Below are 27,396 nucleotides of genomic sequence, written 5' to 3'. Positions count from 1 at the left end.
CGGCCCGGGCGGGGCTGCCCGGCGGCCAGCGCGGCCCCCAGCCTCCGGGGACGGGCCTGGACTTAGCTCGAGGCGGGCGGCGGGGAAGCGCTGCTGTAGCCCGAGGAAGCGGAGGGTAGGTTGCAGTGCTTTGGCTACAGCGTCGGACTCGGTAAGGTTTTTCAGAGCGGACTGTGGCCATAAGGAAGTTAATAAAAACACGTGTTCCAGAAAAAATCTGTTTCAGCGGCAGCATTGCTTCCAATCTATTGAACAGGCCTATGTGTTCAGGGCTGCCAGGAGTCCGCAGGGACACCTGTGCTCGTGGAGCTTCTACACATGCAGCCTCTAACCATGAAGGGTCATCAGCTGTGTGACACACACAAGCTGTAGTCTCTGCAGTGAGCGAGTGGGAACGCACAGCACTGCGCCCAGCTGCCCCAACACCCAGCAGTCCTCCTCAGCAAACTGTTGTGATGGCGCTTGGCGGAAAAGCCCTGCGTTCTGCAAGCATGTCTTCACAGGGCTCACACGTAGGCCTGACGAGACACGACGAAGTTCCTTGACGCAGTCACAGGTATCGGCACGTCCCTGGCGAACCCCAAGCGAGGAGATCCGGTTTCTGAGCAGTCCTGCTGCGAGACTTTCTACACAATCACACCGTCACGTGCTGACAGTTGTCCAAGAGCTCTCTGCACACCAACCAGCACAGCAGCCTGGCACAGTTTGAAATACGTCAGCGTTCGGGTGAGCGCTGTGACTGCGCGCACACGGGCTGCAAGTCAACTGGATCGCAGCCTGCCATTTTAGCACAGTCCTCCCAGGAGGGCGTGAGGAAGTCTCCCTTCTTAGCCTGCCCTTACCCAGTTTGGGGATTTCATAGCGTGGGGCGGGCACTGCTAGACCTGGGGACACTGCATGGTGGCAACAGCCCTCTGTTGAGGTATCTGCCTTCTGTTGAGGTATCTGCCTTGCACTCACGGAGAGTTTGTAATGAAACTGTGCTGGTACATCTTGTTCTGATCCAGAAGAGAAGGCTTTGAACTTCTGTCAGTACAAGTAACTCACTGGCGAATAATTTAATCAGTTAATCTGTATGCAGGAGTTGTTCTCAAGTCATTTAGCAGTGCCCATCTCCCCATCCAGTTGATAGGTTTTGGTTAATCATTCACTCATCAGCAGGGCCACTGAATGGAGCCATACTGATTTACAGTAGAGGGCCTCAGGGTGGGAGAGCAGAGGACCCTGTCCCAGGGGTAGTTTAACTGTGCCCACCTGACCACACAGTCTGAGCCCTAAAGCTCTGAATGAAGAGGTAAATTTGTCCTTCCTCGCAGCTGAAAACTCTTGAAGACTGCTCTGTCATCTGTTTAATCTAATGTATATATGCTGTGGTTGCTCTCACTACGGAGCTGGGCTCAGCCTAAGTAATTACAGAGCAGCAATGTGGTATGTATCCTTAAACTGCAGTTTGCCAGAATGAATTCCACAGCAAATGTAGCTATATATTGCATCACATTGTACAAAACACTTCTAAGACCCTGAGATTTAAAACAGCCCTAATTTATAGATTTCTTTGATGAGCTTTTAAAGTTGAGTACTCTAATGACAATTTGTTTTGGGATAGCTGGTGGCACAAAACCACAGAGCTAAGCTTGCCTTTAAGTGAACTTACAAGTCAGCACCCATTCTGGTGTTTTTATCCACGGGATCTCCCTAGCATTCCCAATGTATGTTTCCCTGGCAAGCAATATACACAATGAATCTCCACCAATTGCTTTGCAGTACCGGGCTTCTGAGGAATGTTACAAACCTATGAGCTGTGCTTCTTTCGAACCGTATAAAGTCTCTGTTGAAGAATGGCAGTGACTGGGCAGTGACAGGTAGCTCTACAATATGAACTAGTAAGTGTAAAGTAAAAGCTGCTTTTAAAATGTGCCTGAACTGATATGAAAATCTGTCACTGACCAAAGATCAGAAGTCTAGTTTTATCGGAGGTCTAAAACAGGCAATATAAATAAAGACGCTGTAAGACAAAGACAAACAGGAATGCAGAAAACTTGTTTAAACACAGCCACAACCTTTGTTAATAAGCACTGTTCCATATGTATATGCTGTGGTACTTTGATAAATATTAAAATATTTACACAACAAGCACAATTACGGGAGAAGTGGAGTTCAGTATTTTTTATTACTGTTAAAACATTGTGGGTCAATTGACTAACACCTTGAAATAAGCATCTCACTGTCAGCTTCAAACATTTTCCCACCCAGCTTGCTGTCCTACGCCTTATGCTCGCTGGTAACACAAACTCCTTGCCCCTAGGAAGGGCAATTAATAGTCAGGTTTGGACACTAGGTTGAGCTAATGTCTGAAATCAAACTTTTCTGCGATGATATCTTGCATACCAACAGCTCCAATTAAACCAAATTCAGGTCTATATAAAGCCCATCAAAAGGCATAAATGTAACCCTGCCATAAAGCCCGCTTTTAAGTAATTACTGTTAGACTTTAGCCTATAAAGCCCCAAACCTAGACGTCTCTCAGGAAGCAATCATTGGCCATTTGCATTTGCCAAATGATTTTAATGCAAGAACCCCAGTTTAGGGTTCTGGTCTAGTACTAGATCTGGAGGTTGGTGGCCCTGCCTGTGGCATGGGCGTTGGAACTTGACCCTTGGGGTCCCTTCCAACCCAAGCCATAAAAAACAAACAAAGAAAACAAACAAAAAACCAAACCCAACAACAAAACAAAACAAAAAAAAACCCTCGAGCTACCTCCAGCTACCCAGGATTCTGACTGCCATGAAGACCCTATAAAACATATGAAGACAGATAGATACCTGTCTTTTTCCATCATTCTATACTCAGTGCTTACCAGTTACACTCACTCTGCTTCCCACCCTCTGGTTTGGATTCACCTGATTAATCCATATCCATCCTCAGTGCTTGCTTAGGGACTGGACTTTTAAGAGGCTTGGGACCGGGCTGGTTGGGACCAGGCACACAGTGCTGCAAAATCTGACACCCAAGACTCACCTACTGAAGACAACAATCTTTTGAGAGACTCCCTAGGTACACAAGATCACCAGAAAGCATAGGCTGTCGAGGATAAAATCAAATAAGAAAACTCCCTCAGTGGGAAAGTGACTATGGAAAAGAAGACTGGCTTACACTCCACAGTGCATGTGCAAGCAAGAGTGTCACCAGGTAACTGTTCTTTACTGAAGCTGGTTTTGTAACACTTAATGGATGTATGCATATTAATAGCTTTCATTTAACTCATTTTCATAGTTGCGTGCCTGTACTTATTGGGGGAGTCTGAACAATAGTTCAGTTTTACTTGAGCTCTGTAGGAGATATGTTTTTTTCCTCCTTTTTTTTCATATTAATCAACCACAAAATGTCTTCAGATTACAGGCAGTCTTTCAGTTTGGAGGAATCGAATGGATACTTAAGAGACTGATTTGTAGTAATATGCTTCAGTCTCTGCTCCCAGAGAAACCAACTCACCAACCAAAACTAACACAAGCCGCCTCAGTGAGAACTACTGAAAGAGTCAGTATTACCTCAACAAAGCTAAAAACTTGCAAGGAAAGGAGACTTCCCAGTCCTTCATGACATTCACAGTGAGCTGACACGGTTTTCCAGAGCTCCAGGCACAAAAATGATCCCTGCATTACAAGAAGAGTGTTGTGGGGCACAGAGGCTGCTGGAGATCCAAACCAGAAGGGAAGCACACTTAGTGTAACAAACACCGCTAAACAAGGCGATGGATAACTGCAGAAAAACAATACTAAATTGCATCATTTCCCAAGCATCACAGAGTATGCATAACATGGACCAAAGGAGTGATGACAGCAGCACTAGATGAAAGAAATTATTCACAGAAGCTTAAAAAGAAGGAAAAAAAAAAAAGGATTAAATCAAGTGACGCACATAATAGAAATGAATGCTGGTACACAAGTACACAAGCAAGCATTGTGCCAAAAACAGCAGTGTCACTAATAAAGAAAAACAAGCGTGGCTGAGTGATAGATAACAAAAGTGAGTTAGGAGAACGTGTATGCCACGGATGCTGTTGCCTAACTTGGAAAAGGAAACTGCCTGCCAGTGCTCTTCAGAGTAATTACGTGTTTTGTTAAAAATATGTGAAGCTCTCATTCTCTTCAGCAGTGCCTTTACACCCCTGGATGACACTGCCAACAGCCCACTGTTTCTGTGAGCAAAAGTAGCTGCAGAAAACAGCATCTGCTCTCAGTCACATGCAAAGGTCCTGTAACAAAGAGTTCAGTGGCATCCTCAGTGCCTTGACATTCACATTTATCAATGGTGCAGTGCATATAGAGTATGCCTGGTCCTTCCTAGAAGCAATAGCATCACTTTGAATGTTCAGTGGATCTCTGTGGGACTTCTAAACATCTGTAGTCTGGATTGAATGGCCACTCTTACTTGTATGCTCCAAAATCAATGCAAACAGCTCACGTGCTGTCCTGGTATCACCTCTAGTAAGGGGAGAGGAAACCTCTCTGGAGAAAAATTGGACACGTGGCACTTTTTACAGGTTTCATCTTAGTCCAAAAGTCGCCCTCATTCCTCACAAAGCAAGAGAGACTTGACCTAAGGGTGTCTCCCTTCCCCCACCAAAAGCCAGTTTTGAGTTTCAGATCTTACTGAGCTTTAAGGAATTTTAATTCCCCGAAAGGCAGTGATCACCATATTCAGAGCTGCATACAAGCCAGGGTACGTGGCTGTTCCTCGTACGCTTCAAGTTCAGTTACATTCCATATAGCCCTTCAAAACGAGAAGGAATCTGTTTCAGCCAACAACTATGGGCAAATCCCCCATAGAAAAGGGAGTTTATGAGCTTAGCAGCTATCACCACACTGTGGAGAAATACTGGTTGCAGAAAATGCAACACAGTGGGCTGAGTGGTGGGGGAGGAAACCTGCAGGATTCATTCCACTAGGAAAGGTACCTCACGAGCCTGATGCCAACCTATAATCCGCACCATACCATAATCAGCTTCACATTTTATCCACATAAACTATTATTAGAGAACATAGATACATGCAAATCAAGTTACTGTCACAAGCATTAGACAGGATTTTAAAGGATGGAAAATAAAATGAAAATATGGGGACAAATAAGGCCATAAGTTATCCTTTTTATCCTTTTATACAAGAGTTCCAGTTTTTTGTATTCCGTTGTATGACCAAAATCCCGAGTATATTTTTATGAATCCACTTAGGAAAATTCACTCTTTTTCTACAACATAGTGTTATAACTAACAGACCTCTGGGCAGTTTGATATAGGCGAGCAGTTTGGGGCAGAAACTGCATAAATGTATGGTGGGATTTCAAGATAAACAGCAATTATCAGCCAGTGCAATACCATATCTGCCCTTAAGATACGAGCACTCATTTTCCTCTCCTTGTGCTCTGCATAGACCTCCTCAAACATAACCAGAATGTATTATTATTGCAGCATCTTTGGACTACTTTTTCAGTTGAGGCAAGCTGAACAGTGTATTCTGCTATAACACAAACAACTCTAATGATTAGTTTCTAAAATTTACTTGCAACACAAAGCACTTCAAGTGAGCAGTGCAGTGCATGAAGCTGCCCAACAATGCTTGCTTCAGACTCAAAGCCCCCTGTGCACACCCTGCTCACTTACTTACCAGCAGACAACCCAGACAGAGCCCTGCTAACCATGGGTACACGGACATATACCAGTATCTAAATATACTCAGCAGTATCAAAATAGCCCTCTGGGATCGGATCTCTTTTGCTACCCTCACTCACTGAAGAGAGCAGTGCAGAACAGGTACCCAAACAAGACCTCTACAGACAAATTCAGCTATCAGCAGGAGGATAACAGCACAAATATCGAACTCCAGTTAGAGACATGGATCGCTTGGGTTGGAAAAGACTCTTAACATCATCACACCCAACCACATATGGCCTAATTTACTTTAGCTTTCCGTCATCTTAGAGACGCACATTGTCAATACTGCCTTGAGGCATTTAGTGTGGCCAGCAGGAACAGGGAAGTAATTGTCCCCCTATACTCAGCACTGGTGAGGCCGCACCTCGAGTACTGTGTCCAGTTTTGGGCCCCTCACTGTAAGAAAGACATTGAGGCCCTGGAGCATGTCCAGAGGAGGGTGACAAAGCTGGTGAGAGCACAGGCCTTATGAAGAGCGGCTGAAGGAGCTGGGATTGTTCAGTCTAGAGAAGAGGAGGCTCAGGGGAGACGTTATTGCTCTCTATAACTACCTGAAGGGAGGTTGTAGTGAGCTGGGGGTCAGCCTCTTCTCTCACGTGACTAGTGATAGGACTAGAGGGAATGGCTTCAAGCTGCGCCAGGGAAGGTTCAGGCTGGACATTAGGAAATACTACTTCTCTGAAAGGGTGGTCAGGCACTGGAATGGGCTGCTCAGAGAGGTGGTGGAGTCACCGAGCCTGGTGGTGTTCAAAGAGCGTTTGGATGTTGTGTTGAGGGACATGGTTTAGCGAGAACCATTGGTGAAGGGCGAATGGTTGGACTGGATGATCCTGTGGGTCTTTTCCAACCTTAGCGATTCTATGATTCTATGATTTGCTTACATGGAAGTTTTGCACAGGTTTTACATAGGCTCCATGTATACAAGGAAAAGAAGTGCACTGGACCTGACTTTAAGTCCTGTAGAGTTCTACAAAAACAAAACCAAGTAAAAAAACACCTACCAACCACGTATAACAAAATACCAAAGACAACAGGTTGCTTTACAGAGACATGCAAATTAAGTTCTTCATGTGTCAAATACACAGCCTGCGGTATGTGCTAGCAAGATCTGGGGCAAGCTTGAAGAGATCTGCATACATCACAGTAATCAATTACTGTGCTGTTAAATGCTTTGAAGCTGAAGTTATCCAATATACCTCTTGAAGTATCAGTGCTAGTTGCTAAAAAAAAAAACCTCCTCCCAACTCACAGTACGATAAGACCTGCCTTTGTTCTTAACTTAGACTCTTTGGTATTCAGCTTATAAAAACAGTTTCATAAAACAGGTCAGCTAGCTGAGTATGCCCAAGATCTGAGCAGTATGTGCGGGAAGGTATGCTAAAGCTAAGCTAAGTATAATAAAAAAACCTCTCAAAGTAGTAATTTTGTATGGATGTTTCTTAATTCAGCCTCCTGAATCCCAGCTACAGCACGTTCAACTAGAATTGCAAATACAGGCTTGGGTGAACAAACACGCTTTGGTAAACAAATGCTTTGGCACACAACGTTATGTAGGTGGGGTCTATCCAGAATGTCAAGAATTCTTCCCCAAATCATAGAGATGAGCGAGAACACAACCACTATATTTGCTTTTTCAAACTATTTACTGGTTGTTCATCTGTCCAAGTATTCTATTCAAATGAAATTAAACAAGGGTGGGTGTTTTTTTTTTTTTCTCCTATCTGCCTTTCCACCCTCTTCACCACAGTCAGTATCTTCACTAGTTGGCAAGAGATGGGGAAAGTTCACTTCGAGTCTCCGTTCTCCAGCTGCTCTCAGTTCCTGGTGTATTAAGCCTTAGGAAATAAGCACAGAGACGGGAGGGTTCAGAAGCTTTACGCTGATGGAAGGAAGGATGTATCACTGGTCTTCTCATTTGACAGCTGTTTTCCTATTTTCATTTCCTCACAGCCTTTTTCCAAAATAGCAGCACTTTAAAGGCAACCGAAGATTTACAGAATAGATCAGATTTGGATTTACTATTCTATTAATATCTCCAACAAATTGTTTACGTCAAAAGATGCATGCATTCTGCTATAGCACTGATCCATGCCAATTCTAGAGCAGAAAACTGAGAGCAACAATTTAAAAGCCCCTCTACCAAAGTCGGAAGCTGCATCTCTGTCCAAAAAGGAGAGAGATCAAAGGAAAATTTTGCAGAAGTTTATTATTTTCTGTCCTTGCTTTGTTTACATGTTTATCTAGCCATTTCCTCATGTTTGCCTGATGCCCAGCCTATTACCAATCCACAGAGAATATATATTTCCACCTACTAACTATGGAATCTGGCTTGGTTTTTGTTTGCTTGTTTGTTTGTTTGGTCTCCAAGCACTCCCTTCTTCAGTCCTCACAGTTTTTTTGGTCAATGTTTTATGTGTTTACATGAGTCTGAACTTTGAAGTGATAGATTTCTATAGAGATGTGTATGTCTTGTCCTCTTATACCAGGTAAAACCAATACAATGTAAGATGATGTCCAAGAACAAACTAGGGCAGAGGACAGATTATCAACTTTTGGAATCTACTTAAACAATACATCTTTCTTTTCTTAGGAAATAACGTGGCAATGTAGTGGAACCAGTTAAATATATATTGCTCATCTTGAGAAAAACTAGACCTGAGTATGAAACACAACTAAAAGTTATGTAAATCCCCCTAATCTCAATGTTAACCCAAGACCACTGTTTCATAATGAAGTCTTTAAAGGGCAGATGTCAGTATTTAATCTTTCAGGTCAGCAGTTTTTTGGATGTTAGCTATTACGGCGTTGGGTGGTAAAGAACAGAGGGAACAAGGAAAGGTATGGTAGGTTACTGCATGGAACGTGACTACTAAGAAGGAGAATTTTACCTGCTGACACCTTCCTACAGCCATTTTAAAGGGACAATAAGAAGTAAATTACCTAAAATGCATTGTGTTTTCCTGCAGTCGTCATTCAGAGTAGTCAAACGTTTCGCAGGAAGGTGTTCCTGCACACAAATCTGAACAACTCTGTTTTCCTTCAGTAAGACATGAGAACATGTCCTGCTCCAAATACGTTCTCCAACAGCGCTGCACAAATTAAAGTAATTTTTGTAGACGACAGAACAATTTCAAGCTTGCGTAAGAACGCCAAAGAACAAAATGCCAAAGTTTTGTAATTACCTGGCAATCTTACTTTGTGTCAACCTGATTCATTACACGTTTTCATAAATCTTCCAACTAAGCACAGGAACAATTTTGTCCTAGAAGCAAGGCAAATAATTTTTAAAAGCCATGAGAACTGAAGATGTTGTACATCTCGTGAACTGAAGCATTCAGTAAATGTATTGCTACTGCATTTGGAGTAAAATATGGGAATTGTTCATCATCTGCACAATGGTCGACTACCAAAAATAAATCTGTTCATCCTGTTGGGATGAAATAGCAGTGTTGGTGAGGATGGCTAAACTGGAATATATACCAAGCAAAGCTAACAGGAGTGGTGTTCGAGAAGGGTGCTAATGACTTTCACTCTTGATTTAACTGATGAAAACTTAATTTCAGTTTGAAGCAAGTACCGTGTCAGTGCTCTAACATCTATCTGTGACACACCAGCTCCACTTCCACTCAAGTTTGGGATGAGTCACTAGCAGATTACTACACCAAATTGCTTCTGATTCAAATGTACTTTTCATTTATATAAAGTGCAGCAAACAACAGCCCTTCAAAATACCCACTTCAGAAATACTGTCTCCTCGTTCACCCTTATATATCCCTACACTTGAATCAGTTGAAATACACTTGAATAGCCCATGAAACCATGATGCAATTTCCTTCCTAAAGCTTCCCTGTCCCTCGTCTGCCATGGGCCCCTTACCACACCATCTCCTAGCCACATGCTCTGTATTACCCTTTGGGAAGAAAAAGAGATCTCCACTGAAATAAAGTCTGGGTAATTGTGAGTATTTCCATCCCTTCACCCATCTGCCTCCACTATGGATGCTATTGATATGGATGCGTCTTCAAAGCAGAAAACACAGCACTGCCAGTTTTTCACTCTTATAAGAATAATGTCTAATTTTGAGAAGAGAAATGCTTAATAACTAAGGGAAAAAATAGCTAATTAAGTCAGAGCAAGATGGCCGTTTGCACTGCTGATTCCTGGCTCCTGTGTTTCTACATATGTAACTGCTCAGTAAAGCTTTTCATGCACATTTTGTTGCATTCATTGTGAACTTGCATTGTTAAACTGAGATTTTAAAATCTTGTTTGTGGGAAGGATGTCTCAAATCACATCAGCTGGAACAGTTTAGCACTTTTATTGCATCATGGAGTGGTAGCAGAATCTCTATCAACTATCAAAAGGACCAGAAGCTGAGGGAGACAAAAAGAGAACACACAGAGCATTAAGCTAACACCAAGGGGAAAGAAATTCTGGATATTGCACAGAAATACAGACTTGAAAGCATTAACACAGTCATTATGGTAGACAGGTACAAGTTATACCTGTGTGGATGCTAGAATTTTTGGAGTATGTGAAAATTAGTTATTGAATTTACATGGGATTATATTTTCATTTTATTGTGTGTCTAGGAGAGATGAGAGCAAAGCCCGGGGCTTCCTGTAGTGTCAAGGGGGAGCAGACATGGAAACATGCAGAACTCCCACTCCTTTACTATATAAATCTCCATGTATTCTTCACTGTGTTGCTTTGCAGGAAAAAAAAAAGTGGATATACATGCACACATATACCAGGCTGGGTCTGGCTTTACTAAGAGAAGAACAAGAAGTTATTTCAGAGAATACTTGTTGGTATCTTCTGAACAAATAAACCACAGCATTTAAAATGTATTTACATTTTAGAAGAAAGTTTTCAAATACTGCTACATAATCTGCCCAGACCTGAAAAGTTAAGCAGTCAATTTACTGAAGGGCCTTAAAAATAAAAGACATCTGATGCTGGTTTGTGGTTAGTTATGTAGCACGCTGGCATAGAATATACCACAAATTTGCAAGGAAATCAGAATATATAATAAAATCCCAGATATTGGCTATGGAGAGTAAATAATAAACCCAGCTCTGGATCCTGATAAATAGACTAAGCACTGTTTTCTTGGCTAAGCCTGTTCAGATTCCAATGAACAATAAAATTAAGAGCTACTACGCTGGAAACCATGGGAATAGCAATAAAAAAGTACCTGCAACACACACTAAGATTCAACCGAAGTACATGAGAAGGTTTTCCAGTAGAACAAGGAAAAGATCTTGTGCCTTTCTAATGCCATGAGATCTTAGTCATTATGCCGCAGTGGAGTAAGATTGTTTGCTAAAGACTGCCTTTTTATTGAGCTAGGAAAAGAAAATCCCAACTGGTCCATTCCAAACAAAGAACTGCATGTCCTACTTTCTTCTGAAAGCACCCCAGCCCTAGCACTGATAGCTCATTTGTGTACCAGCTGAGCAACAGCAGAACGGTCAGTTCACACACAGATTCCGCTGAGACCACTCACTCACCACCCCCAGCGATACTGCAGCTCCTTATGAGTGTTTAGACGTGTCCATCAATATGCTCAGGGAATACGTTTGCTAAACGTAAATTCCCACCTAAGAATCCCTTACATTTTCAAAATCTCTTCATTCCCAGCTCTTAGGACTTGGGTCAGATGCATCCCCTTATGCTTATGCTTCAATTCAAAGGGAAGGCTGCCTGGATTCACTCCCCCTAGTGGGGTGGGAATACTCATGCTGGCCTTTTTCACTCACTGGCTTTCCAGAAGTTAACAGTAAGCTCCTACTATCACTGCTCTCACTGAGGGTGGTCCATTGAAGCATTTTGTCCCTTTCTGGAGTGGGGTGCAGTACTGCATTCCCTTCAGAAAACAGGAATGGGAAGCACTTAAACTCCTAAGCCACTCAGGTCATGGAACTGTTGACTCCAATGATGTGGTTTTGTTAAAAATGTTGCCTACCACTGTTGGAAGAAGCAATGGACCTAAATCTTGTGCCTAGATCCATGGTTTGAGGAGCTTAGATGCAGCATCCCTGCTTGGTGGGACAATCAGTGTATGGAAGGCAATCTGACCCTACCATGGATGGGTGCAGGTTGCTGGCTAGAGCTGTGGACACACAGTAACAGTCCTTCTGAAAGCACACACACTCTTGATTCCCTTTTTCAAAGAGATGTTTCCCACTTCAGTAAATCCACTGCTACAGAAGAATAGTGATGGACAGCATGGGACTGTGGCCTGCAGGGTCTGAAGCACTGCAGGAACCTGCTGCTTATGTAAGTAGGGCTACTCAGTTCAAACAGTGATGTGGCTTTTTTAAAGTGTCTGGCAGCATCAGCTACCTGGGATCTCAAACTGAGCGATCAAACATTTAACAAGTTGCAAACAGAACAGAAAAGGCTCCAGTGGGCATCTAATAGCATGAGATTATCTTGGTATTTGCACGGTATCAGGAACAAAGGCCTTGCAGTTGGTGTGAAGCTCTCTAGTGCTTTAGACTGAGATTTCTTTATTTCAAAAATAGCAATTTTTGAAATGAAAAAAATATGCAGGAAATACAGAAAGCAGCAGCTCTGTAGGTTTGTTTCTGGGCAAATGGAGATCAACCAGTTCAGAGGATAAACTGACTAAAACTCATGAAATGGGAGGCAAGGGAGGGAGCTCATAAATAGAATGCAGACAAATGTCAACACGCTTAAAGTCACCTCACAAGAGAAATTATTAAAAGAGAAAAAAAAAGCAGCAGCTTCCTTAAAGGAACAATAGAACAGGACAATCTGACCTTGTGCCCTATAAAAACAAACAACAGAAGTTGTTGTAAGGGACTTCTTTGTCTAGGTCTTGTGTTTGGGCATCTTTGAGGAGCTCAGGGCAGACGCAGGATGTGGAAACCTGGTCAAATTGCTAGCAAGAAGTATTACATTTGCATGAGCACATAACCACAAAAAATCAGCATGGTTAAGATAAAGTTATAATGCAAACTGGAAAAAAAAAAGGTAGCAACAAATAATCCTTATTGTCCATATATTTTTACCTTAAGAACATGAGAAACCTTGCAGCCCTACATCTCGAAGGAGTGTGTGCACACATATGTGTGCAATGGAGAAAACAAACAGGTAAACAAAACAACAACAACCAGGTAAGAATATTAGGGAAATTAGAGATTCACAAATTGGTTGGCCTGATGAATTTCCTTCTAGGCTGTAGCTCAGTTACAGGTCACTCATGAAGGGTAAGTAATGTAATATATATAAAAAAACTGGAAAAGGGCAAACATTTCACCCATCTCTGTTAGAATGAAACTACAGAGCCAATAAGTCAGTTTAATGTCAAATTCCCAGGAAAAAAAACAATCCAGAACAAATGGATTAGCAGCACCTTAAGCTTAATGAGCAGCCAAAGGAGATTTGCTACATCACACCGCTAACTTCCTTTGACAGCCTTCCAGATAGGTGGAAGAGAAAGCACAGATGTCACATCTTTCCTTTTAGTAAGGCTTCGAAACTGCCTCGAGGTATTTTAACAATCAAACTAGAGATGCAAGGAGAATTAATCGTTTAGGATGTGAGAAACAAAGGTTAAATATACAAATGTCAGGATACAGTAGTAATCTGGAAGGACAGAGTGAAATGTCACATACAAGAAACTTCCCTCAGGCAGGAAACATCAAATACAGACAAGACGAGATGCAACACAGTTATAGGGTACAGTGGATCACAGGAGACAAACACCAATTTGTTCTACGAAAGGCAAACGTTGTTACAACATACCAAAAGAAGTGTTTGGAGTGCAACACCTGAGCATTATCAGCTGAACTTAAATACACCTTTCTACCTATCTATCTCTGTTCCTATCTGAATGCCTAGGAGAGCTGTGGACCCGCCAGAAAGGGTCTAGGGAACAGCAATGAGAATGCAAAGCAGTCTAAAAGTAGGACTGAGGGCTGGGTGGGATCCTGGACAAGCTGGTTTTAGGACAGGGGAAAACCACACAAGGGATGGCTGCTATTTCAGAATACTGCTGCAAGAAGGGAATAGTCTCTTCCTCAGTCAAGCGTGGATAGGACCAGTCCTAATGAGTTAAATGAGCACAGTAAAGGTTCAGATTAGATGCTGGAGGAGGGGAAGCAAGAACATTACAAACAAAACCAAAAAAAACAAACCTACCACAACAACCAAGCAAGGAAGGGTAGTGAGGCACTGGAAGAGATTCCACAAAACCTTCAAAAACAGCTGAGGCAAACACTTAATAAAAGACAGATTTCACCTTTGGGGCACAGACATTTTAGATGGCCTCGTGAGACCTAAAAAGTACAGCTGGAAGCAATGTTCTATGAAGCATGGAGGTTTGCCCTACGCCAGACTGGGAGTGTTGGGACCAGCATCTGTGCGGCAGAGAGCAAAGCAGGACAGATCAACTATTGCATCCCAGAACAGCACGACTTGTCGCAGCCACCAGGTAGGTGTAAGCTCTTTGCAGCAACACGAGTGCCAGAGTGGCACCATCAGGAGCTCAGGTACCAGGCACTGATTCAAGACTGCATATTGATGTCTAATGTGACAGATGGGTGTCTTTGGTACGTGTGCATACAAACTGTGGCAAACAATCACAGAGCTGCTTTCTCACCCCACCCCCCCCCCAAAAATGAATGAAGACCTACGTCTTGGGCCTTTCTGACTTGTATAACATTGCACAAATAAAGCAAAAAAAGCAGAAGGCCAAGCAGCCAAGCCATCAATCTCTTCCAGCTCCCAAGTCATAAAGCAGCCCCCACGACAAAGAATGTTCCAGTTTTTCATTGCCAGTTCCTAACTTCTTGTTAACACGATGCAACTTTTTTTTTTAATTCCCTCAGGGTAAAATTGTGTGTATGTCTGAGAGTGTGCAACTGCCATTGAAAAGCAGCTCTATATTCAGAGGCATAAGGCCGGCCTCTGTGCCTTACAAGGCAGTCGCTCTGTAGCAAAGGAGCTGCCAGTGCACCTGTGGAAATACTCAGCGTGTACAGATTCCTTATCAAAGGCTGGTTGGTTTCTTAACCTCCGCCCTTCACATACAGCACGATTCGCTGTATAATTATCATAACTTTGGGTCGTTGATGATAATATTTCTTTCAGGTTATTTCAAGTGATGCCCCTACATTAACTATCAAACTGATTTTTGCACGTGTTGACAAGTTCGCTCTCTCATTTCTGAGTAAAACCCTGCGAGTGCTATGCCATTCCTTCTTCCACCTCTATTTTAGTTCTTCAGAAACAAATACACGTGAAACACGGGAAAAAAACCCAACCTCAATGTCAGCAATTAAAATGTTTACACAGAAATTCTAGGTACTTTTTAATACTTGACAGGAGCTACAGAATTCTGGTTTTATTCCCAGATAATTAAACAGGAAGAAGGGCTGAGGGCATCAGACATGAGAGAACCTTAAGCGAGGATCCCAGCCAGCGCATGTTGCAGAGCTACGCTTGCAAGACAGGCATCAATTACACATTCTGGTGAAGTACTCCACAAGTTCAGCATTTTAAGGCTGTTCACGAGTTTCTAATAGCCTCTGTCAACTCACATAAAATGTGCTTAAACACTCAGACACCAGAACCAAAACCAAGTGGATCATAAATCTGAAGGTCTTCTGAATCGGTGAGGCTAAGTCAAGCTTCTCCTTTATATTTACATTGCCTTGGATGTGGAAATTAAAATCCAGGCAGCAAAATGTACTTTTAATTGGTGTGGGTGGTAGATGAGCTCTCTCCTTTTCAGTCTGCCTTCTGGTTTTAATTGGGTAGAAAACTATTGTAAATATTTTCTTCTTTCACGCTGCTCCTTCCCAAGCTCTTCTGTAAACAAGTGAGGTATTGTTTAGCTGCTATACACTACATCCCACACACCCCAAACCAAAACAGAGAAGAAGTACACATTCAAATTGCTACTGATCATTTGGGATTCTAAGGGTCTTTTTAAATCACACCACAGAGCGACTCGCATACCTCCACATAAATTAGCACAAGATGTAATATCTTTTTTTTACCTTTCCTTTTCGTTATCAGCTCAAGAAGAGAAAAGCAGACTTGGAAACTTCAGCAAATGAACCTAGAAAGATTTGCTCAGCAGCCTCTAAGTCTTTGGTCAGCAGCTCTGTGCTGTTCAAGGCACAAGTACAAGTGCATCACTGTTCTCTCATTTAAATGTAGAATAATTCTAGGATTCATGGCAATGCCAGCTTAAACTTAGCTCTAAAGAAACCCTTTGTTTTCAAATAAATCACTGCCTCGTTTTAGATAATTCTATAAAGAATCTTATTCATCCACCACGTAACATATTAGTTAACATGAAAAGAGCACCAAGAAGGCAGTCAACCTCCAAAAAATTCTGAAGAAAAGTGAAGTTAAACCAACCTATTTGGTGCGTGCCTTTGGAGTTACATATAATATGTGTGCACACATGCACAAGATATAAAACATCATCAGAAACAGCACCATTTGTTCTCCACACAAACAGTTTATGCTAAGGGGTTTGACAATTTATGAGCACATCAGGCACACTCTCCTGACAGAGCCATGTAATTGCTCATTTTCTCTGTCACTGATCCAAGTATCACATGATTTTTCAAGGGATGCTACTGAGGGCCAGCTTTGTGGTCTCCTTGTACAGAAACTCCATATGTTTCCAATAAGCGCTCTGAGCACAGAAGGATAGAAAAGAGTTGTTAGACCCAGCAATTCCAAGGCAAACAGAAAACATTTACAATATAATCAAGGCACACTGCTACTACTTTGTGGCAAGGAAGCACAGGTCCTTGCTGTGCATGTCTTCAGGCACTTGACAGCCTGTTTTTGGTGTTTTCGCCAGGTAGCTCTTATTTCTGAACTATTCTAAAACTTCTCCATTTAGAAGCTTTCAGTACCTTTCTAAACATCTAGACTTAATGCACCTTCCTTGTGCAAGGTATGGTTAAAGCCCATCCAAAAGCCTTCTTTTTTTTTCAATTACCTCCTATCCCTATCCCATATTCCTTCAAATTTTAAAGCAAAACACATAAACTGCGAATTCCAGAGCATTTAAGTCAAGTATTCATTTTCTGAATGCTCAGTCCTTTATTTACTGAACTTAATATGGAACATATTTAAGGGCGTGATAGTGATCCCAGATCATAAATACCTAACACTAAGATGCCACTAGAAAAGCCTCAGCTGTGACTATCACTGTCTAAATACGCAGTTGTTCTGTTACACTACTGCAGACTCTGTACATCAGCATTTAAACACGTATGTCCAACGTTCCTGCACTCAAGCAGAAACTACACAGGGAATGGAAGATCAAGGATGGTCAAGGGCTGAGGGTTTAGCCTCAGACTTCATGGGGACTCAACGGCAGCCTCTGTTGGAGAACGTTACCAAGAAGTCAGGCTCTTTGCTGCGGAGTCTGTTTCTGGAGGTTTTCAAAACCCAGCCAGAGAGCCCTAAGCAAGCTTGCTTGAACTCGGTGCTGACTCTGTTTTCAGTAGGTAGTTGCACTTGACACGTCCCGGGGTTCCTTCTGACCCAAGTAACCGCATGATCTAACACGTGCAGCCCTAAGCAGCACTTCCCCTTCGGCACATCTCTGTTGGAATTCAGAAACGCCACTTGAGTACAACAGCATCTCAGAACAACAAAGCTCAAAGTCCCCCAAACACAGCTTCTCATTACAGCTATAATTTCAGCAAACGTTAACGATGCCAAGCTGTGAAAGGTAGCTTCTTGAAAATAAGAACTGTGCCCAACGGGTGCTGTGTTTTAGCAGCAAACAGGAAAGGTACAATACCTAAAAAACTGGCACACAGTTTGCTTATATTCAGATAACAAATTTTGCATCCTACGTGATTTAGTTAAGTACTTGGAAGTGACTTCAATTGTACAGTAGTTCAGTGATGAGATACGAAGTGTAACAGTCATAGATACATATTTGCAAGGACACTACAAATCCATTCTGACCTACCTACAATGTTACCAACATTGAATCCAGAAGTTCCCTTGCCTGAAACCTCCTCCAAAATATTTTGCATCTAAAAAAACACAGTGAAGCAGTTTTGCATCCTCAGTTTTTCACTACAGTAAACAAGAGATGGGGAAGTACCACTGAAGGAGAAATGATCCCAAGAACCAGAAGAGCGAGCAGCAGTAAAGCAGCTGGCAGTGTGTCGCCTTGTTTCTCAGCTGAGACCTCCCTCCTTTTCAGCAGCACATCATGGAGTGTCAGAAGCCGATATCCCTCTGATTTACTTTTCTCCAAGAGAAATATAGCGGTCTATAAAGTTACACAACTCTTACAGAGGCAATATTTTGCTATAGGATCTGGCAAGACAGTTAGCACTCGCAGGTTGCCAGTCATCCTCACAGTTTCAAATGAGACTGCCAACAATAAGACACGGTGTTTCTTTGAATAAGGGAGCTTTGAAATAAATGTAGACACCGATCTTCCTTATCCACACTTCCCCCAACAGCCAGGTGCTTTACTTCTCTAAAGCAAAGAAACACAGTGCTAGCAAAACAAAGCATCTCAAGTATCACAGAATGAGAAATTTACCCTTCCTTGTCAGATGACAAGAAGGATCTGGGAGTGCTTGTTGACAGCCAGCAGAACACAAGCCAGCAGTGTGCCCAGGTGGCCGAGAAGGCCAATGGCATCCTGGCTTGTACCAGAAATAGTACAGCCTGCAGGAGCAAGGAAGTGATCGTCCCTCTGTACTCAACAATGGTGAGGCCGCACTTTGAGTACTGTGTTCAGTTTTGAGTCCCTCACTACAAGAAAGACACTGAAGCTCTGGAGTGTGTTCAGAGAAGGGCAACAAAGCCGTGGAGGGTCTGGAGCACAAGTCTGAGGTTGTGTCAAGGTGGAGGTTGGCCTCTTCTCCCACATAACAGCAAAATGATGAGAGGGAATGGCCTTAAGTTGCACCAGGGGAGGTTCAGGTTGGATATTAGGAAAAATGTCTTCTCAGTGAGAGTGGTGAGGTGTTGGAACAGGTTGCCCAGAGAGGTGGTGGAGTGATCCCTAGAGGTGAACAGGAGACATGTGGATGTGGCACTGAGGGACATGGTTAGTAGGCACGGTGGGGATGGGTTGATGGTTGGACTAGATGATGTTAGTGGTCTCTTCCAACCTTAATGATTCTATGGTTTTTGCCTCAAAGACTGAAGTGAAAAGACTGGGTGAAGATATAACCTTATATCTTCATGTTTCTCCCTTTGCTAAAGACTGGAAGATGACTCTCAACACAGTTACAGGTCAGGTTGTAGCCACCCCAATCTGTGGATGAGGCCAGTATGACAGGACTAAATACCTGGCTAAGAGGTGACAGGCTAGCACTCATCCTACAGAGTTACACCAAGGGCAGCACACTGAGTGCTGCAAAAGCCAGGTTCCTGCTGCTTCTCCCCACTTCAGGCTGTGGCATGTGATGGCCCAGGCTAAGCACCGCAGCAGCAATTTGCCTCCCACTCAGGTCCTTCAGTCCAAGCAGCAGCTGTGGAGGTGGGGGAGATGTGGGTTTGAATCTCTTGGGCACAGGGAACAGGATCCCAGGTTCTGACTACCAGAACTACCAGCCCTCCAGCCACCACCAGCTACCAGCTATGGAAAGGCTATGTTTAAAAAAAAGCAACACACCAAACACCTAAACAACTGATCCTATCAGTGTAAGTGTTTACAGCACACTTCCTAGGTGCCCCAGTTTCTTATCTCCTCAGAGCCTTGATGCTCAACCACAGCAGCTTCAGATAAAGCACTTAACTTCCTACTCGAGAAGGGAGATGCGCAACACCTCAGACACTTTCGGAGCTGGGCAGACACTGTGTTATGCAGCTTGGAAGACTTGCATAGACTGTGCTTGAGAAACAGGAGTGCAAGGACAAACTCAATGAAGATGTTTTAAAGTATTCTTGCAGTATTCTCAAGTCCTTCAGTTCTACTTTGGGAAGCGTGTTTGCTTTGCAGGTTATGTTAGCAGATGGATACTGCTTAAGCTAGAACAAAATGAAACTTCAATATAAACATGTGAAGTGCTAACTTCAAATAAAAACAACATATTGCTTTACTACAGCTCAGTCTACAGAAGCACGTAGATTACTTATGCTGTTATCTAGTTCTTTGGTCTATAGAAAAAAATCATAGCAGTTTAAGTCTTTAATGGCTTATGAGCATCCAAAAATGAAGTCACAAAGGCAGCCAACAGTGATTCTGCATTTGGGAGGTGCCCTCTGCTTAAAAATAATATTTTTTAAAACTCGACAGCCAAAAATAAATATTCATTTACAGCTACAAATATGTGCAATCTGATCTCTATTTACATGCAGAAATGCTAGGCATCTCTGTATGAAATGCCTTGTATCCACGGGACAAAAATGCCCTCCTGTTTGCATGCAAGTGCTGAAACTGAAACTATGTGGAAAATGATCTGGGATACAAGCAGGGCAACCCGGGAAAGTGCTGCAGTATGGATGTGGCTGGAAGGTCGGAGCTTATTAGAAGCTCATCCTCTGTAGATGGGATGAAAAATAAGATTTGACATGCACTCTTATACAGCGATGATTAACCCGAACCTGCAATTAGCATGCATGACATTATGAAATGACAGATTCTTTCCATCATAAATCCCAGATCCCAGAGAGAAAGGAGTTGCTACGCACCTATTTTTATTTGCCAATACCTGTGACATTCTATTTAATATACTTTATTTTTAGAATTCAGTACATTCTATGGAAACCTCTTGTTGCTGGGTCAAGTCAGCTTTGGAGGCTGGCAGCCAATCCAGCTGCTTAGATTGAAAGAATTCTGAATATTAAAAACCAGCAATCGCTATTTTAAACGCACACCATTACAGCAGAATTATCCACCTACTCACGGACCGACTTGAAACAACTCCAAAAATGAACAGACGAGTACTTTTACTGGGAATTTTAAAGTAAGGCTTTAACTACTAGCTGCCTGCAGTGCCTTATTTCATATGCAGATCACAGCAGAACGGGCCAGAAACCGCCCAACTTGCGTCCCTTGTGGCTCCTCTGCTCCATAAGATGTGAGCATCCAGCCCAAACGGCTTCTTAGAAAGCTGTCCATCCACATCCAAACGCAGGTGGGCAATAACGAAAAGCAGCAATTCCTACCTGCCACTGACCACTGAAGTAAAGATCCCCTTAGGACAAATCCAGCACTTCACAAGCCCTGCGCTAATCTGGGTATGCTGCATGTACCACTCCTGACAGTTCTCTTCAGTCACAGAATGGTTTGGGTTGGAAGGGATCTCAAAGCCTGCCCAGTCCCAGCCCCCTGCCGTGGGCAGGGCTGCCACCCACCAGCTCAGTGCCCAGAGCCCCATCCAGTCTGGCCCTGAGCGCCTCCGGGGATGGGGTACCACAGCTTCTCTGGGCAGCTGTGCCAGCGCCTCACTCCTCAAGGAACGTTTAATCCTCTTTTAAGAAAGCAGTACTGACTTTAACAGATTAATACGAAAGACACTTGAACAGAAGGGCTGTCAGCACTTACTTTGAGTGCCCAATCCACGTTTAAACGCTATTTCGGCACTCAGGGCACACACTGAAGAGGCTGCAGTGCTCAGCGGAGAGGAACACGCAGCCAGGTAACTGGGTTTGGCCGCCTACAAGCACGTATCCACGCCCTCTGCCCCCTCTCCAAACCCTCTCTCACCTCCATCCTGGAATCACTCCCGTGGGGTTAAGCAGTGGAGCTGCAGGTCGCGGTGTCAGCCATGGCTGCAACCAGCAGACACGGGGCTCCCGCCCGAACCCGGACACAGCACAGAGCGCTGAACGTGAAGGAATACCGCCTGCTGTGGGCAGTGCTGGGGGGGGGGGGGAGAGAAAAGAAAAAAAAAAAAAAGGAGAATATGAAATACGGAATGACTTCACAACTTATTTTTTAAGATATAGTATCCGTATGTTCCAATTGGAAAAAAAAAAAAAAAAAAAAAAAAGAAGAAGTAAAAAGAAAGCTGGAGTTTCGCCGTTGCTGCCCGCAGCGCGCTGCCTCCCGCCCGCCACCACCAGCTCCGCGCTTCGGGGCTCCGTCCGCTTCCTCCCCGCGGACCTCGCAAGCGCCGCGCGGGCAGGAGAGCAGATCTCAGCCCTCGTGTACCCCCGGGCTGCACCAAACGGCCGCGCCGAAGGGAGGACGAGCGGTGGATTTCCCCGCGCCGCCAGCCGTGCCTCCGCCCGGCCCGCACCTACCTCCGCCCGCTCGGCTCGCTCCTTCCCGCCCCGACGCGCCGCCGGCGGAGCGGCCCCACGGCCACGCGCGGCCGCCCCCGTTCGGGGCGGGCGGTGCCGCTGCCGCCTCGCCACGCCGCGGGGTCAGGCCGGGACGCGCGGCCCAGCGGCCCCTGGCGGCAGCGGCCTGAGGGAGCGGCGGGGCGGCCCTCCCCGCAAGCGCCGCCTGAAAGCGCCGCGGCCTCGGGAGGCGTCGGCAGGTGGACGGTGCCCTTCGGTGGTCTTTGAGAGCCCTTCCAACGCAAACCGTTCTGCAGTTCTGTTACGCCGGGCCTGAGGGGCCCGGCCTGCCGCTCTCAGCAGGAAGCATTTGAAACATCTCCTCCACACCCTCCTGGCAACGTTTTGCGTTTTTATTTTCTTTGGTAGTCGCTCTCTGTGCTCATTTCTCATGGCAGGATGTGGTAAGCTTAGGGCTACCTGTTTGCTTGAAGCAACGCCGGTTGCTTCTACACAAGGCTCATGTGCTTCCTGCCATGCTTTCCTCCCCTCACATTTCCACAGGGTGCCCCCCCAGAACGTCCTGCATCCAGAGGGGATACAAAGAGCACTACAACACTAATTGGTAGAGCAAATTCTCAGTACAATGAAGGAGAGCTTGCATGTCGCGCTCATAAAAATCTGCTCTTGTATCTTAAAGTAACCATCAACACCTTGCAGTAAATTTTGGAAAGTCTCTTCCTTCCCCTCTACCAGGTGAGCAAAGGAATGAGGTAAAACGTGCAGCCAAATGACACACATTTGGTGAAACAGAAGAACCAAGGTGCCACGGTGGTATGACTTCATGCAAGCTTTCTTTTGCTCTCTTAGTTTAAGGATTTTGCTGTCATGTTTTTAGGAATGCTGCTTTAGCCCATCATCCCGCCTAGTCCTGTGATGCAGCTATAATTCACTTCTGATCTTTGTCTGTTCTTTAGCCTACCACCACTTGCTGGAATCATAACCTCAAGCTGATTCAGCAGTTCCTGTTGGGTTGAACATTTCCCTTTCGGACTGATAGCTTCTTTAAAACTGTGTGATGATCCAAAATATCACAAACGTGAAAAGCTGCCAGATTATTTAGATCCTTTTTCATAGAGAGCTGAAGTACATCTAACCTCGGTTGTAACCTTCTGCTTCTGGTAAGTCTTGCATACATGCAGCAGCACCTCCACGTGTGTGTCCTTTGGGTGTCCTTGATCCACCTGCCACGTATGTTTGCAGTACAGATCCATCTTCCATGTGTAACTGTTTATAATGCAGCTGTACACAAAACTTCTTTCAGGATTGTTTCAAAGGGGCAAATCCTTGGGCAGCCCAGGAAGAAGTTCCCAGCACAGACCACTGCCTGCAGCTGTGGCCTTGGCCATGCCGTGACGCTGCTGTGTGGAGCCCCTGGACATGTATGAATTCACTCTCATTTCTGAGCTGCCGTTCTCTGCACTGCTCCCCTGCACAGCCCCAGCACGAGGCCCAGCTGCCAATGAGAACCTTAGCTGGTTCCCCTCACTATGAGCAACTTTCGTGTAAGGTAAAATCCTCTTAAAAATAAAAGAGCAGAAAGAACAAAGACAACAATTACTTGCCATTAGAGTCAGTGTTTTCCTCATTGTAATTGAGCTGTGAGAACAGCATGTTTTTTTGCTCCGGTATTCCCCTGTGAGGACAGAAGTACACACTCAAGGTTCCTAATTCCACTCCATCTGTAATAGGAATCACTGAGACTCGAAAACCTTTTAAAGGGTGAGGCTCAGTCCTTACTGCTGTCACAGCTGTTCTGTCCTCTGTTTGCTCTGTCATTTGTTTTCTCGCACAAATCCTTGCAGACGGGTTGATTTGTTTAACTACACACAGGTCAATGTCTGAACAGCTCACCTAGAAGCACCAGCCAGACTGAAAGAGAAAATGAGGAAAAGTCAGGTGACGATGACATGCTGCTTTAATGCAGAACAACATCAGCAGTCTGGTACACGGGCTGAGGACAGACCCTTTGTATTTGTAGAGGTGATGTGTTCTCCACCTATCTATGAGGTACCAAACCACCGAGATGGGGAAAATATCCCTTGTGAGATCACCATTGCTCCTGTCTGCTTGCTATCCCTGCTTTCATTCTTTGTCACCTCACCTATTTGCATACCACCACCCTTCTTTCCTCTGCTCTTCTTTCCCCATAGCAACTCTGCCTCCATACATCCTACTTCACCTCCCACACCAAGAAGCTGTGCAGTAGTGCAGGCTGAACTTTAGAAGAAAACATTGCAAAGACAAAGGAGTTGTTAGCTGGTGTAGACCTGCAGTGAACCCTCTAGCAAAAGCTGGGAGAAAAACAGACAGAAACCAAGGACAAATGGAATAAAAGAAAATAAGGTTTTACAGTAGGGAGCAGAAAGCAAGTTACAAGAGGTGAACTTCCACCAAAGGCCTATCTGTTCAGCAGACCAGACAGTACATACTGGGGCTGGTTTGATTCCCCTCTACCACACACAAGCAAGATTATGCTGAGTACATCGAGGAATTAAATCAGCAATTCATAGAATCATAGAATCATAGAATCATAGAATCGCTAAGGTTGGAAAAGACCCACAGGATCATCCAGTCCAACCATTCGCCCTTCACCAATGGTTCCCACTAAACCATGTCCCTCAACACAACATCCAAACGCTCTTTGAACACCACCAGGCTCGGTGACTCCACCACCTCTCTGGGCAGCCCATTCCAGTGCCTGACCACCCTTTCAGAGAAGTAGTATTTCCTAACGTCCAGCCTGAATCTTCCCTGGTGCAGCTTGAAGCCATTCCCTCTAGTCCTAGCTTACATGTCATAAGAAAAGCTCACTGTGACATGACATTTGCTTGCACTAAATCTGTGTTCATAATGAGGTTCCTGTCTTCAGGCACACAAATTCCCATTTTTTTTCAGAGCTGGCAGAGTTGAAGGAATGGTAAAATTTGTCTTCAGGGAGCTAGCTGATTATTAATATTTCTGATAAGTTTGGCATTTTACAAGGTAAAGGTATTGAATTTGCTTTTCTTAGGAAAGGTAAACATGGTCATTTTAATGCACACATTGCATAAAAGGGAGCGTTTAGACGCTTTATTGAATTCCCAGAACCTTGTTGACAGATCTCACCTGGGGATCCTTGTCTAACTCCACTGTGTTTCCAAAGGAAAATCCTCCTCCCCAAAGCACCACCACCAGACTTTCATGCCAATGCCCAAAGCAGCGCAGTAGAAAAGAGCAGATGTTGCCCTTCTCATAGCCACTGCTCTAAGCTGGTTCCACCTGGTTGTACTTCCCATCTCACTGGATGCTTTCTTTTTCAGTCTTGCCAGTGTTATGAGCAAATCTAGATCACATTTTGCAGAATTTGAATCTCCCTCAGAGGAATACTGAGGTGGGCTGCTCAGTCTCCCAAGTGTACAGACATGTTTCCAAGTCTTGGCTGTTGTTAAATAGCGGTCGTTAGCAGTCTAACCCTGAGACATGGTGAATACCAATGAATTGAGAGGATGAAGGTACTGCCAGACTTGAGGGTGGCGTTTCAGTTTGTGCAAGCACCTAGTGTAGTACCTAGCCGCTCTAGCCCTAGAGTACCTAGCAGCTCTCAGTGCAGTAGGTACAGTCCTCTTCCTGAAATGGCAACCTGTAGGCCATTTCACGGGGTGTACAGCCTAGACAGCAGTCATTTTCTCTTCCTCCTTCCAAAAAGTTGGAGGAAGATTGGTTACTCTTTTATCATACTCCTCTATGCAGCTGCTGAGGCATAATGTGCTGCTGTGATATATCTGAGTGTGTTCTCTGTTAGGTTCTGGGTTAGTTAGATCAGAGTTTCCACTGCTCTGCAGTTTTTATTACTGAACAAACTGTAAAGTTCACCCATTCACACCACAAGCCTGTTTAATTTTTGCATACGAAGTAGAACCCTTTGTTTGCATTCAGAATTCCCCGTGCTTTGAGCTATTTGGCACATGAAACACGTTGGCTATAGCATGTAACTTTCAACCCCCACAAGCAGAATTAGCTACAGTAATGGAAGACTTTATATTCTTTAAATTTGTAGTGAAAAGACTTTAAAATAATATAATGTTTTGCTTTTTTTTTTCTTATTCCATTAAGATTGAATCTCCACATTTATAAAAGTATCTTAAGAAGCAAAATTAGACTTATGGATTTGCTTAGGGCGTCTGACTTATCACCTCCTTAATTAATTAATTAATTAGTGATTAAAATGAAAATATCTAAGAAGTTAAAATTGAGTGAATTTACCAAAGTTTCAGCTTAAGAAATCATCTCACTTAGAAAACAAATTTATGTATAAAGCGGAGCTTTTGCTGTTGTTCTTCTCCCTGTTCGTTTTCTGTGGTTGTCGTTTTGGGGAACCAGAAAGTCCCTGTGTCAGATGTTTTCCATGACCTACCAGGAAGTACCAAGGATGAGGCAATAGTCTTCCCAGAAATACATCTCAAAACACAACACAAGTTATTGGAGGTGATGTTCTTGTCTTAAGATTGGAATTAGTGTACAAAAGTCTATAAAAGTAGAGACTAAGAGTTTTGAGTTGGCAAGTGTAGAAGACTATAAGGAATCGAAGTGGAGGAATTAATAGAGTTTATATGCATAAAATCTTTGTATGTGCATAAAGCAGAAGAGCTGTTGCTTAATACTCACTCTCCATTAACATAGACACTCTTTTTCAGCCCCAGCAGGAAGAACAGAGCGGGTGCCCACAGTCCTGACTGTGTTGTGCATGGATGTGCTCTGGGCAGAACGTGTTTCGAACACCAGTAGCTGCCCAGATCTGACGTAGTGGCTTTGTTGCTGGGAACCACTGGGAGTTTAGCAGAAATCTTTCTGCACACATGCTGGGACACAACTGCTATTGGGTATGTTTGGAGTCCTACAAAGTGACTGAGGCACAATATTACGCGTAGGGATAAAGGCAACCTAAAGTAATGTTAAGCCAATGTTAAAAATATCATTCTCTAATTCAGATTATTTTCAGAGAGTATCTGTTTCTAAAGGGTAATTTGGGGAAACCATCCATGGACTCTCTTATGTCAAAAGGCGGGGTTTGGGGCACACTTACATATCTTCTATTTGCTTCTCCATCCTACTTGGACAGCTGCAGTAAAAATGCCTGCAAAAAGGAGAGGGGATGGCAGGGGCTCACAAGAAGCTGCTTTGGCAGTGTTCCCATATGAGAGTGCCCACGTGCATCTCCTTCACCCACTCCTACCCCGTTGCTTCTCTGTGTGTGAGACTGGGACTTGATGCTTTCCTCATGTTTTTCCTTCATGGATATTAACGCATCAGAGAGCCAGGGAAGAGCTTTAAGGGCTGAACGGGGAATAACGCTCTTGGGATGGGTAGCTGGCTTCAATCCAAATATTCTTTGATCTGCAAGTTGTTACAAAACCGGCTGAAACTCTCAGCTCTGC

General features: G+C 43.9%; 1 protein-coding gene and 1 long non-coding RNA gene across 4 annotated transcripts in view; one reads left to right on the top strand and one right to left on the bottom strand.

The window, feature by feature from the left end:
* The window catches only part of SGK3 (serum/glucocorticoid regulated kinase family, member 3), a 56,767-nt gene extending 34,781 nt beyond the window's left edge, over positions 1-21,986 (bottom strand). The window contains exons 1-2 of one of the 3 annotated variants that reach the window (XM_040677529.2): positions 21,801-21,986; positions 21,402-21,555 (exon numbers count right to left, since the gene is read on the bottom strand). The gene's annotated coding sequence lies outside the window, so the exon portion shown is untranslated. Of the gene's footprint in view, positions 1-15,744; positions 15,856-21,401; positions 21,556-21,800 lie in introns of those variants that run through there. The other 2 variants (NM_001030940.2, XM_040677522.2) reach the window with 2 other exon arrangements.
* Positions 21,987-22,156: 170 nt separating this feature from the next.
* LOC121112090 lies at positions 22,157-23,672 on the top strand. The gene is made up of 3 exons (XR_005856115.2): positions 22,157-22,383; positions 22,897-23,100; positions 23,244-23,672. It is a non-coding gene; the product is annotated as an uncharacterized LOC121112090 (long non-coding RNA).
* Positions 23,673-27,396: the final 3,724 nt, after the last annotated feature.

Source organism: Gallus gallus, chromosome 2, assembly GCF_016699485.2.
Source record: "Gallus gallus isolate bGalGal1 chromosome 2, bGalGal1.mat.broiler.GRCg7b, whole genome shotgun sequence".
Taxonomy (NCBI): Eukaryota; Metazoa; Chordata; class Aves; order Galliformes; family Phasianidae; genus Gallus; species Gallus gallus.
Note: the sequence above shows the minus strand (reverse complement) of the source record. Positions and strands in the feature narration are given on the sequence as shown.